At 32.1% G+C, this 12,618-nt stretch overlaps 1 protein-coding gene across 1 annotated transcript in view; it reads right to left on the reverse strand.

Annotated features, from left to right (window-relative positions):
• Positions 1-12,618, reverse strand: part of LOC142339608 (cyclin-L1-like) — a 174,721-nt gene that overhangs the window by 97,406 nt on the left and 64,697 nt on the right. The window lies entirely within an intron of this gene.

Here is a 12,618-nt window from a genome sequence, read left to right on the forward strand (position 1 = left end):
TTTTATGAATTGTGAGCAACGTCAAAGGCAAAATTATTTTGTCAAAAATCTCCAAATTTCAAAAACTGACATTTCAACCTGAAATTTTGCTCTTATTGCAACTTCCCTGTTCTGAGATATCTTTTAGTGTCCTTCAGGCCCAAACAGATATAACGACAAAATGGGAAAAAAACTGAAATTTTCAAGACTGAATTTTTCTTGCAACAGCCGTCAAAATGCTACGCAAAATTTCTAAATTAACTGAATTATAGCTTTTAGAGATAAACAGATTAAAATATAAAAATTGTCGAAAGAACTTGAAAACAGGTGCATAAAACATGCTTAAAGTTTGGCTATTAATGCCTTTAAAAGATTTATTGTGTTGCTAAGATCAAACTTTTAACACATGTGATAAACTAATAGAAGCTGAGTAAGTCACCTGTACGACAAAAAATGGGCTAAGTAAAAAAGATTCTGTAATTTTTGAAAATTTGCAAATTACCAATATATACACCTCAAAAAGTTGATACCTCGAAAGCTCCTCATCCAAACAAGATCTACTTGGACAATGGCTGACATTATTAAAGAGAGCTAATTGAGAATTTTGAAACAATAACTGATTAAAAAACAAAACGAGAAACTGATGATTACTTAATGAGAAATTAGGATAATTTCTGAATGTGGGATACAAACTGTACAAAGTAGTGTTTTCAGGAGATTTTTCCGGGGGCTACGGATTGCGGATCATGTTTTTCTACTTGAATTTCTAGCTTGCATTCAGCTGCGTTAGGATTTCTTTCACCAACGATTGAATATCATGCCTTCCAACAATTTCAAAAGTTTACAGTGCTATTTTTTCTAGAATCAATAGCATGACCTGCCTAGTTTTCGAGAAAACTTTTAGACAAATATATATGACAAGACGCAGACCGATCTGGGGTGGGAAGTAGCGCAACAAAGAAAACAATAATCTTCAAATCTTTTTCACATTCGATTAATCCTACTGTTTTTGCAATCAAACTTTTGCTTTTGATTGTACGTGTGTACGTATGCAACGTCTTTTAAAATTACGTTTCATGGGAACTAAAATATGGGATCTCCGATTTCCATTTCAATCTTTTTTTTACTCCAGGTACAAATGTTTTGCTAGACAGCAGCAATTCACTACATAAAATTTCACTCACGCCTGGAGACAGAAATGTTGCCCACAAAGCTGTGTGGCTACAAAAATGCAGCCCTAATTTCCATCCCTATATAAATGGTCAAAATTTTCAATTTTTTGTTTTTCCAATTTTCTGCAATTTCTTGGGAAGCGCTTATTTCAGAAGTCTTAGATATTTTTTCACGTTGAATTCATATTTACGGAATTTGTGTTTTTGTAAGATGAGTACTGATGTAAAGAGGAGTAATGGCTTCCAAACTGTTTAGCTACTCCTGAACGAAGTTAGCACCTATTACTGTAAACGTATGTCTTTTTTGCAGTTTTAGTTCGACCGTTGTTTGCTCTTTTGTTCTAGAACATTTTTTGATTTCAATTTTTGAATGATTTTCGACGTTGAGTTTCCTGATTTTTGAATGACCTATATTGCACTTGTTCAGAAATTACCTCGTTGCTAAGACAAAGCCGATTGTAAGATAAGTAGTCACAAAGCACTGGTAGCCCAGTGGTTAATGTTGCACTCTACAAGTCGCGGTATCAAATCATTCTCTAGTCGGATTTTTTTGCACTCATAATGGGAAATTTATCTAGACTACAATCCTTCTGAATTGAATTGCGGGGTTTTGCATTCCAGAGCAAATTGTCTGACGTTATTGGGTTTATGGTTTCAAATAACTGCAAGACATCTTGTTTTTGACTTTGTCTTGTTTCTTGCGTCAGAAGGTGAAAGTTATTTTGAGAAGCTTTTCAGGAGATCAGAAGGTGACAAGATTTCCGCGAGAACAGAGCAGTAAAGAGAATAAAACCCCAATTTTTCAAAAGAAAAATAAATTAAAACCTTCAAAAGACCACGAGTTCCAAATTTTGAGTGGGTTTGTTCTCAATCACGTGCGGCCATTGGGCACAACTGTCTGTCATAACATTGATAGTCGGGTAATCTATTCATGTATTTTTCAGGGTATCCATTTGGGACCTGTCGTACAAATTTTTTGAGATCTGATTTCAGATTAGCTACTATGTTTCTGAGATCTGATTCGTTCCGATTGAGTAAACAGTGCCATTGAGGTTAGATGCTGGCAAACTGTAAACCAAACGAATTTTTTTTTCTAAAAACTATTATATTTGGTTTTGTTGCTTGTTTAAAAAATTTTTCAAATGACATTTCAATAGTCTATTGGAATTTGCAGCTTTTAAACGTTTTCTTCTGACTTTTTCTCAATTTCTTTTCTTATTGGTAGCAATGACAAAGTAATTCAAACTGGAAACAAAAACTTTGATTGAGTGGCAGTCTCCAAGTGCTCTGGTTGCAAATTCCTTGCTTAATTTAAAGCGCTTTTTGTTCAGCTTTTTGTCTAATGTGTTTAATTTTGTTTTGATCAAATTTGTTTAATGAGTTCTGTGAAAAAATAGGTTTTACTAAAATGATGTTTTCCAGTGTAAATTTGACTTTTAACGGTTTTGCCACAACTTGTTCTGTTGAACTACGAGCGAGTTTTTCAATTTTGCGAGCTACCTTTTTTTTCAATTTCAATTTCTTTTGAGAAGTAGCAAAAAATTATCTGTTTCACAAAATCTGACAGTGCAATCTATTACTGAGTCTTTTAAATGAGAAACTTGATTTTAAGTGTTTGAGGGGTTCAGTTTGGAGCGAGATATTTTTTGTTCTCTTCGTTTGTTTAAAACTTTTAATTTCATTTTCAGTCTTTTCTTTTGTTTTTCTGTCATTTGTTCCTCTTCATTAATTTTTCACCAAAATTGTAGTAATTTTCCTTAAGAAATGATTATTGAATGTCACCGGTTGATTGGCATTTATTGGTTGAGCTATGTAAATGGTTGAGCTAATGTAAATGACAATACGGTTTCTGTAAGAAAATAGTTTGATTTTTATTATTATTATTTTCTTTCATTTACTTTTTCTAACTCTGTCTCTAAAGTCTCATGTTTGATTGACTTCAAATGATTTTGCGTGATAAAAAAGATGGTGATTTAGTTAGGTTAAAATTCTGTATGACTTATACAGCGTTGGAATTTTGGAAACATTTATACTCTATTATTTTTGTACGGTTTTCCCCGCAAAAGATCAATGACAGATAGTTCCAAATCAATTTTTTATGCCTGGATTACCAGTCATGGATTATTCCTCAACTCATAATTCATGCAAAAATGAAATATGAAATTTGTTTGCTTTGAGAACTCATCGCCGGTAAGCAGTTAACTTTGCATGCTTCTGAATTTGTTTTTATATAACCCTTTAATCGAACTCACGTTTGACTTTTATATACAGTTCTTCTAAAAAAACTCATATTAATGGAATTCAAATAATGACGCACTTTTCAACAGTTCAAGCTGCTCTGATAATTTGCGTCAAATTTTGTTTCTTAAAAAATATACAGAGAAACAGGTTCTTGATTTTATTAATGAAAGAAAGGCTGCTTTTTCTTTCGCAATTTTTTATCGTAATGCAATAATAGTTGAACATTTGGCAGAATTTTACAAGATGGTTGAAATTCAACGCATTCTCTGAACTCTAAATTTCTCCACAAAAACTATCCATTTTTTTGTACCAGCCACATATTGTCACATATTTATAAGAGTCAATAATTTGTAGTTTTTCATGGGCAAAATTTAGAGGGAACATTTGCCGAAGTCACAATTTAACAAACGAAATTAATATTTTGCTGCTGATAACCTATTGTCTTTAATCTTTTATTCAAACTAATTCGTTTTCTAAAACTTAACTCTACTTTTATTCTTACAAGGTAATGATTCATACAATATGCGTTATTTCAATCACAAATTTTAGTAAATGAGGTTTTTGCTTGAAGCCAATAAATTTGCCAATGAAAAAGGTATTGTTTTGAAGTTCTATTGTCAATTTTTCTGTAATTCTACCTAATAAAATTGTATCGTTTTCCAATGTTTGTGCCTTTTTTTTACGTTTGCGGAGCGTACATAATACGTGCAAGCAGTTTTGTTTTCAATTGTTTTGTTTAGCAGTTTCAGGATCAAGAGTATCAAAATCATTTTTACTTAATTTGCTATTAAAGAGAAACTGAAACCTCAAACTAACCCTCATTTTCTCGAAAATCTTGTGTTTTCTAGTCATCATCTCATATTCTGTTTAATTTAGCACTTTTTCAGGCGCATTGCTGAGTGCTCCGTGGGTCTAAAGCTTTTTTCACGTTGAATTTAAAATTGTTGAATTTGTGCTCTGGTAAAGGGAGTATTGATGTAAAGAGGAGTTAACTTTGTCATGTTTCTTGAGTCAGAAGGTGAAAGCTATTTTGAGATGCTTTTCAGGAGATCAGAAGGTGACAAGATTTCCGCGAGAACAGAGCAAAAAGAGAAAAAAACCCCAATTTTTCGAAAGAAAAATAAATTAAAACCTTCAAAATACCACGAGTTCCAAATTTTGAGTGGGTTTGTTCTCAATCAAGTACGGCCATTGGGCACAACTGTCTGTCATAAAGTTGGTAGTCGGGTAATCTATTCATGTATTTTTCAGGGTATCCATTTGGGACCTGTCGTACAAATTTTCTGAGATCTGATTTCAGATTAGCTGCTATGTTTCTGAGATCTGATTTGTTCCGATAGAGCAAACAATGCCATTAAAGTTAGAAGCTGGCAAACTGTAAACCAAACGAAACTTTTTTTCTAAAAACTATTATATTTGGTTTTGTTGCTTATTTAACAAATTTTTCAAATGACATTTCAATAGTCTATTGGAATTTGCAGCTTTTAAACGTTTTCATCTGACTTTTTCTCAATTTCTTTTCTTATTGGTAGCAATGACAAAGCAAATCAAACTAGAAAGAAAAACTTTGATTGAGTGGCAGTCTCCAAGTGCTCTGGTTGCGAATTCCTTGCTTAATTTTAAGCGCTTTTTGTTCAGCTTTTTGTCTAATGCGTTTAATTTTGTTTTTATCAAATTTGTTTAATGAGTTCTGTGAAAAATTAGGTTTTGCTAAAACGATGTTTTCCAGTGTAAATTTGATTTTTAAAGGTTTTGCCACAACTTGTTCTGTTGCAATACGATCGAGTTTTTCAGTTTTGCGAGCTACCTTTTTTTAATTTCAATTTCTTTTTAGAAGTAGCAAAAAATTATCTGTTTCACAAAATCTGACAGTGCAATCTATGACTGAGTCTTTTAAATGAGAAACTTGATTTTAAGTTTTTCAGGGGTTCAGTTTGGAGCGAGATATTTTTTGTTCTCTTCGTTTGTTTAAAACTTTTAATTTCATTTTCAGTTTTTTCTTTTGTGTTTCTGTCATTTGTTCCTCTTCATTAATTTTTAACCAAATTTGTAGTAATTTTCCTTAGGAAATGATTATTGAATGTCACCTGTTGATTGGCATTTATTGGTTGAGCTAATATAAATGACACTACGGTTTCTCTAAGAAAATAGTTTGATTTTTATTATTATTTTTTTCTTTCATTTACTTTTTTTTACTCTGTCTCTAAAGTCTCATGTTTGATTGACTTCAAATGATTTTGCGTGATAAAAAAGATGGTGATTTACTTAGGTTAAAATTCTGTATGACTTATACAGCGTTGGAATTTTGGAAACATTTATACTCTATTATTTTTGTACGGTTTTCCCCGCAAAAGATCAATGACAGATAGTTCCAAATCAATTTTTTATGCCTGGATTACCAGTCATGGATTATTCCTCAACTCATAATTCATGCAAAAATGAAATATGAAATTTGTTTGCTTTGAGAACTCATCGCCGGTAAGCAGTTAACTTTGCATGCTTCTGAATTTGTTTTTATATAACCCTTTAATCGAACTCACGTTTGCCTTTTATATACAGTTCTTCTAAAAAAACTCATATTAATGGAATTCAAATAATGATGCACTTTTCAACAGTTCAAGCTGCTCTGATAATTTGCGTCAAATTTTGTTTCTTAAAAAATATACAGAGAAACAGCTTCTGGATTTTATTAATGAAAGAAAAGCTGCATTTCCTTTCGCAATTTTTTATCGTAATGCAATATTAGTTGAACATTTGGCAGAATTTTACAAGATGGTTGAAATTCAACGCATTCTCTGACTTCTAAATTTCTCCACAAAAACTGTTCATTTTTTTGTACCAGCCACATATTGTCACATATTTATAAGAGTCAATAATTCGTAGTTTTTCATGGGCAAAATTGAGAGGGAACATTTGTCGAAGTCACAATTTAACAACCGAAATTAATATTTTGCTGCTGATAACCTATTGTTTTTAATCTATTAATCAAACCAATTGGTTTTCTAGAACTTAATTCTACATTTATTCTTACAAAGTACTGATTCATACAATATGCGTTATTTCAATCACAAATTTTAGTAAATGAGGTTTTGGCTTGAAGCCAATAAATTTGCTAATAAAAAAGGTATTGTTTTGAAGTTCTATTGTCAATTTTTCTGTAATTCTATCTAAAAAAATTGTATCGTTTTCCAATGTTTGTGCCTTTTTTTTACGTTTGCGGAGCGTACTTAATACGTCCAAGCAGTTTTGTTTTCAATTGTTTTGTTTAGCAGTTTCAGGATCAAGAGTATCAAAATCATTTTTACTTAGTTTGCTATTAAAGAGAAACTGAAACCTCAAACTAACCCTCACTTTCTCGAAAACCTGTGTTTTCTAGTAATCTCAAATTCTTTTTATTTTTGCACGTTTAGACTCATTCAGGCGCATTGCTGAGTGCTCCGTGGGTCTAAAGCTATGGGTTACCGAAAATTTACTCAAGTCAATACCCCATTTCTGATCTCTCGAGACATTGCCCCTATATGTTCTATGCAAACGGCTGAAATGGAGGTTTCTCTGCTCGCAAAACGTTAATTTTGTATTTGAATGCTAAAAGACGGAAACACGTCAGATAACCCAAAGCAATCTTTATTTTCGAAAAGTCGATATTAATTTATCCTGCTATTATATGAAGAACTTTGAGAAGTTTGCTCGACTTCTGTTTTTTAAAGAAATTTTCTAGAGTCAAAAAGAAAATGTCAGTTGCCTTGGTTGGAGATCAATATGATACTGTAAATATATTTTTTGCTCGTTTAAAGCGTCAAAATGTTTTTGCATCTGAGATCTGAGTGTACTATGAAGTTGTTCTCCTTGAAACTCATTTGCACTTAGATGCCAACAGACCCGCTTCTTGAAACACATCTTCCGGAAAGTACATATTTTCTGAAAATAGAATCTTTTCTGACTTATTTAACGAGGTCTCAGTGACAGTTCGTGGCTTTCTAGAGAAATGCAATTTTACAAGACAGCCACAGTAAAGAAACTTGAAAACAGTCGGAAACGAAAAATTTTGATACGATCTCAGAGACTGTCCAACTTTAAGTTTCATTGCTGTTATAGACAACTAAGACGTTTTTGAATCAACGTCAATATAACATGAAGAAAGAAAAGTAGAACTTTTAGATTCAATTTATTGATGAAGCAACTCCTTGTAACCTTTCAGCTTCTTCATTTACCAAAACTACACTTTCTGCTCCCGGGAAGGCTCTTTACTTTCTTTCTCTAGTATTGTTGCATCTTTTCAACGCTTACTGCTCTCTGGAAAGTTGACCAAAATAAAGTTAGCCGTTGATAGAGGATTCTTGACTCTGTTTTCTATTTCTGTTTCTATTTCTATTTATTAAAAAATTAGATGCCTTGTGCGAGCAATGGATCAATATCCTCCATATCAATTTCATTTTGGGATTTCTGTTTGATGCCATGTTATTTGATAAACAAATGTTATGGATGTACAATTCTCAGCTCTAACTTTTTTCATGTTATTCATCAAATCATCAACACTTTGTGTGTGTCACTTAAGCTTAAAAACGTGAGCTCCATGTTATTAGGATTGCACTGATCTCGCACTAAACGTTCTCTTTTCCACAAAACGGTCTTTTCTTTCGAAGTTGAAAAAATTTACAATTGGTGTTGGTGGTTTAATAGTGCTTGGGATGGAAGGTAATTGGTGACAACCAACTATGAACTATGCTATCTCCGTGAACTTGATTTTTTAGGTAGTTGTGGAAAAAATTGGAGCAGATCCTTCCAATAATCTGTCCCATGCACCAAAGATAAACTGTTCATAATGATAGTCCTTCGACGGGCATCTTTCAATACCGTAGTCCTTCAACGAGTAACTTTACTCTTTATAAAGTACCTTATCGAAGTTAGTCTAATGAAAGTTTCCTATTTTTCGTCAATTGTTTGAAAAAGTTCTTCAGAGACATCGGCTAATGCGTGACTATTTCAGTCAGCGATGTCGCTTACTTAATACTTTGTGCAATTAGAGAATCACAAATCTCTGGGAGTTCTAATATCATGAAATCTGGCTCTTACCTCTTACGATTATTTACCTTATTTCTCTCTAAGGTCAAAAAGTTTTTTAAAGTTTAAATTTATGATTCATTACGCGCTTTAGGATTAGGATTTAAGTTGTTCTTTGACAGGAGCAATCTGCGAGATCATATTCAAAAGATATTTCATCTCACAAGTTTCACTCCGCCCTGTTCGATCTTCAAAATAAAATTTCACAATGCTTTATTGTGATCCAAAACTATATGAGCTACATTTAAGAATCTTCTAACTGCCTGAACGCGCAGATTGTAGATCTTTGTTTCAGTTTTTGTACCCTTATTTTTCTCCAATGTTTTTTTATATGAAATACCATAAGACTGCAAAATTCTTGCTTTTTGATAACATGATACTACAAATCTATATATTTTTGATCAACATTTTAGGTTGCTCGGGTTTCGGCACTCAGTTCAGAACGCATTGGGCAGCGCTTCCTGTGAATAACGCGCAGCCCAGCAACAAATTCTGGCAGAAGAAATTTAGATAGTATAATTATGCACCCAGTCAATCCACAATGCCAACCGCATTAAGATTAAGGTATTAAAATTATCTTTAAATTATTTTAAAATCGTATGGTTATGATGATAAATTGCATTAATCTTCTAAGAGCTTGAAAATTCACTAGTATTTTGTTCGAAGTCAGAAGAATATTGTTAAGCCGTTATGTTGTGAAATTTTACCAGATTGTGACAAAATTATCTAAGAATTTAAAAACTGCTCAAGTTTGTATAAAACGTATTTAAACCACTGACTTATTTTGAGAAAGTTATAACGTTATTATCGAACGATAACAAATCATAATGACCCTATAAGATCTTTTAAGATATCGCTTAAAATCTTTCAAATTATGTTAAGTTATGTTTTAAATTGATCCATAATTTTTTAAGCTTTTGTTAGGTTAAAATATTCTTTGACGAAATTTCTGCGACTGGGAAAATTTTCACTTACTTTACACTCGAAATTTCAAACTTTTCACGTACTTAAAAAGTCGTGATTTCAATTCCCAGAATCAGAGCGAAATAACGTTTTTGGTAACGCACTTTCGCCATTTTTTTTTAAAAAAAAACAAGGTTTCTGCAGTGGTTCCTGGACATTCCTATTGATTCACTCTGCCATTAATGTTCAATTTAACGCGCTAAAACGCCTCAAAACAACGATCCACAATTAGTTCGCTTTTCTCAAAATTCCCTTGAAGTACATATCTTGGGCGATGGTTAGGAAACGCTCATTAACATGTTTTGGAGTTAGATTGGTTACATTTTTCAATCTAAATTTTCGGGCAGTTGTAAGTTTCACACTGAGTAATATATTTCGAAGATTAGAGTATCTGATATCTCTGAGAGAGTCAAGGTATTTCTATCTGATTTTTACCATTCAATTTTTTGTCAATAAGCGTCTACGAGTCATTCAAATAAACCGGGACCTGTCGAGTGATATCTCTTTTGAAAAACATTGAACAAAATGAAGCATAACCCGAAGAGCTAATTTACTGACTTCCTTTAGAATAGTTTCAAAAGGAATTGGTTTCCTTGTATGTAATTATCCCTTACAATCATGATTTACTATATTTATAAGATTCGTATTCGAGTTGTTTGTTCACAGACACCATCTTCATGACCATATTTTGCGTATTTTCTATCTGACGGGTTATACTCTGCCTTGTTAGACCTTTAAAGTAAAATCACTTTATTTTTTATTGAGATCTGACATGATTGAGCTTCATGTATAATTAATCTTGTAAGAATTTATAATATGTATACTTGACTGAAACCGCACATTATAGATCTTCGTTGAGTTTTTATCATAATTTGTTTTCCATTTTTTGTTCTGACCCCCACTTTAGTGGAGAGGGAGGAACTATATACTCAAATGGGTTTCTTTTGTTCAGTCAATTTTGGCCGATCGAACTATTCATCGTAGAGAGTTGTTAACGTCTGTCAGAAGTAGAGACCTGAAAATTGCTGTTACAGACTCCGTAACCTCCAAAGAAGCGCTAGTTCAGTTTAGACGCCCTAAAAAATTCTTCTAGAATTAAAGTTCTGCCGTTTTATACAAATTCAACTCAATAATTATACAAAAAGTTCAATGTTTTTTTTTTTGCAATTAATTAAATTACCGTTTGATCTGCTTCACAATTATTAGGAACATTTGAGTAGTTTCTTGGACGCGCGGCGAAATCAGCGTTAGATTTGATCTCATTATGGATTCTTACGAAAAGAAGTTTTTAATTCTTAGTTTGGCGCTGCTTTTTTTTTGAAAATTTTTTGCTTATTGTTTGTTTTTAAATTAATTACTGACAAAATGTTCAATTCCCAGATCAATTAATGACGGCTTCCATTTATGTCAAATTGAAGCCTAATGGACATATCGTTTGTTTTCAGAGAAAACCCAATGGTTTTTATGTTTTTGACGAACAGTTTTAGTTTAATTTGAGTAAATTATTGTGTTTTGCCTTCATCTTTCCTTTTCATCCATTATCTTTCTTTTTGCAGTCTAATTGCGAAATTTCACTTATCAAAGATACAAACGGCTTCCTCAAGAGGTTGAAGTGAACCTATATAATGCATTCGTTTGTAATCTAATGTTTCTTATGCTTTTGAATATAGTTGTTATAAGAAAATTTGTCTTTTTTTGAACTGTCATTTCTTTTCACCTCATTTTGTTCATTTTGAAGCCTTTGCGCAGTAAATACGGGTCAAACTGTTTTCATATGGAACACAAACGATTTTGTGGCTGTTTTTCTTAAATAATGGCTGGTTGGTTTTTGTGCTACGAGTTTTTATACGAAATATTATGATTTTTGTTTGTAATTTCCCATTATTGCTGTTTCTTTTTGTTTCTGTGGTTAAATGTCACATTATTGAAAATTCCAATAAAAAAATGCGCTGAATTAATGCAATTGAACATTTTTTTTGCTTTTATAACCTATGGTTTTAAGGGCTGCGACTCCGTTCTCTTGCGGAATTTGGTAGTTTTTTTTAATTTTGCTCTGTATGTGTTGTTAATTTTTGTTTTTCTGTGCCATATATTGTGTATAAAACGGTCTCAATTGCCACTTATAAACACATAAATGAACTCAATGACTAACATTGATATACAGATAAAGGTTTTGATGACTTTCAAAATAATTTTTTTCCAAAAAGTAGAAGTTTTCTTCAAGCTTTCCCTTTTTTCCTGGTTTTCGTAAATTTTTCGTATTTTACCATTTCGCATAATTTTTGTTACTTAACCTCATTATTGAGGGATATCGTTAATTTTTCGTTGAAGCAATCAATAATTTCTCTGTTCAATGATCGTTTTGACTGGTGTTTTAGGGCTTTGTCAATTTGTTTTGGAAAAATTCTGTGAGTTTGGATGCTTTTCAACATTTGTGTTTCTTGTTGTTGTCAATTTGCGATAGTTTTTTAAATAAAAAACGTCTTGACGTTCCACGGAGACCGAAGATTTAAATTTCTCGAGGTTAACATCTTTTTAGTTTAAGGGCTTCAACACTGTGGTTTTGTAAAGTTGATTTTGAAATTTCTAGTTCTGCTTGAATTTGTTGCTATTTTATGCTATTTAAGCGCACTTATTTTTTTTATCACTTTGCAAGATAAACTGTCTATTCTTTTAGTTTGAAGTTTGTGTTTGTAATGAATTTTCAAAGTAATTGTTTTTAAAGACAATAGATTTTTGAGCTTTAACAATCTTATTTCTGTTAATTTGCAGCGTAGCTTAGATGTCTTTATAGATAGGTGACCTCCATTGTCTACGGAACTATTATTTTAACTTCATAGATGCTTTATTTCCCTCAAATGGTCTTTGTTCTTGGTATTACGATCTTTCATAAAAAACTCGTGATTCTTGCATAATTGCAATATTTTAGATTTCTGTTTTCTTTTCACAGTATCTCAATAATGGCCGGTTTTGTTGCGCTTTGAAAGAAAGCAAAAAAACTCAATGTTTTTAGTGAACGGCTTAATATTTAATTGGCTGGGACACCGTTTTCGTCCAAACTTTGATTTTTCTGCCTGTTTCTCGTTCTTTTTGTATTCGTATGGCATACCTTTGATTATGAAAGGTCTCAATACCTTTCTATGGAGGTATAAATAAATTTTTCAATGAGCTCAGTTGATACATAATGTTCTTAATTAGTTTG

The sequence above is a fragment of the Convolutriloba macropyga genome, chromosome 5 (assembly GCF_964194025.1).
Source record: "Convolutriloba macropyga chromosome 5, txConMacr16.3, whole genome shotgun sequence".
NCBI lineage: Eukaryota > Metazoa > Xenacoelomorpha > Acoela > Convolutidae > Convolutriloba > Convolutriloba macropyga.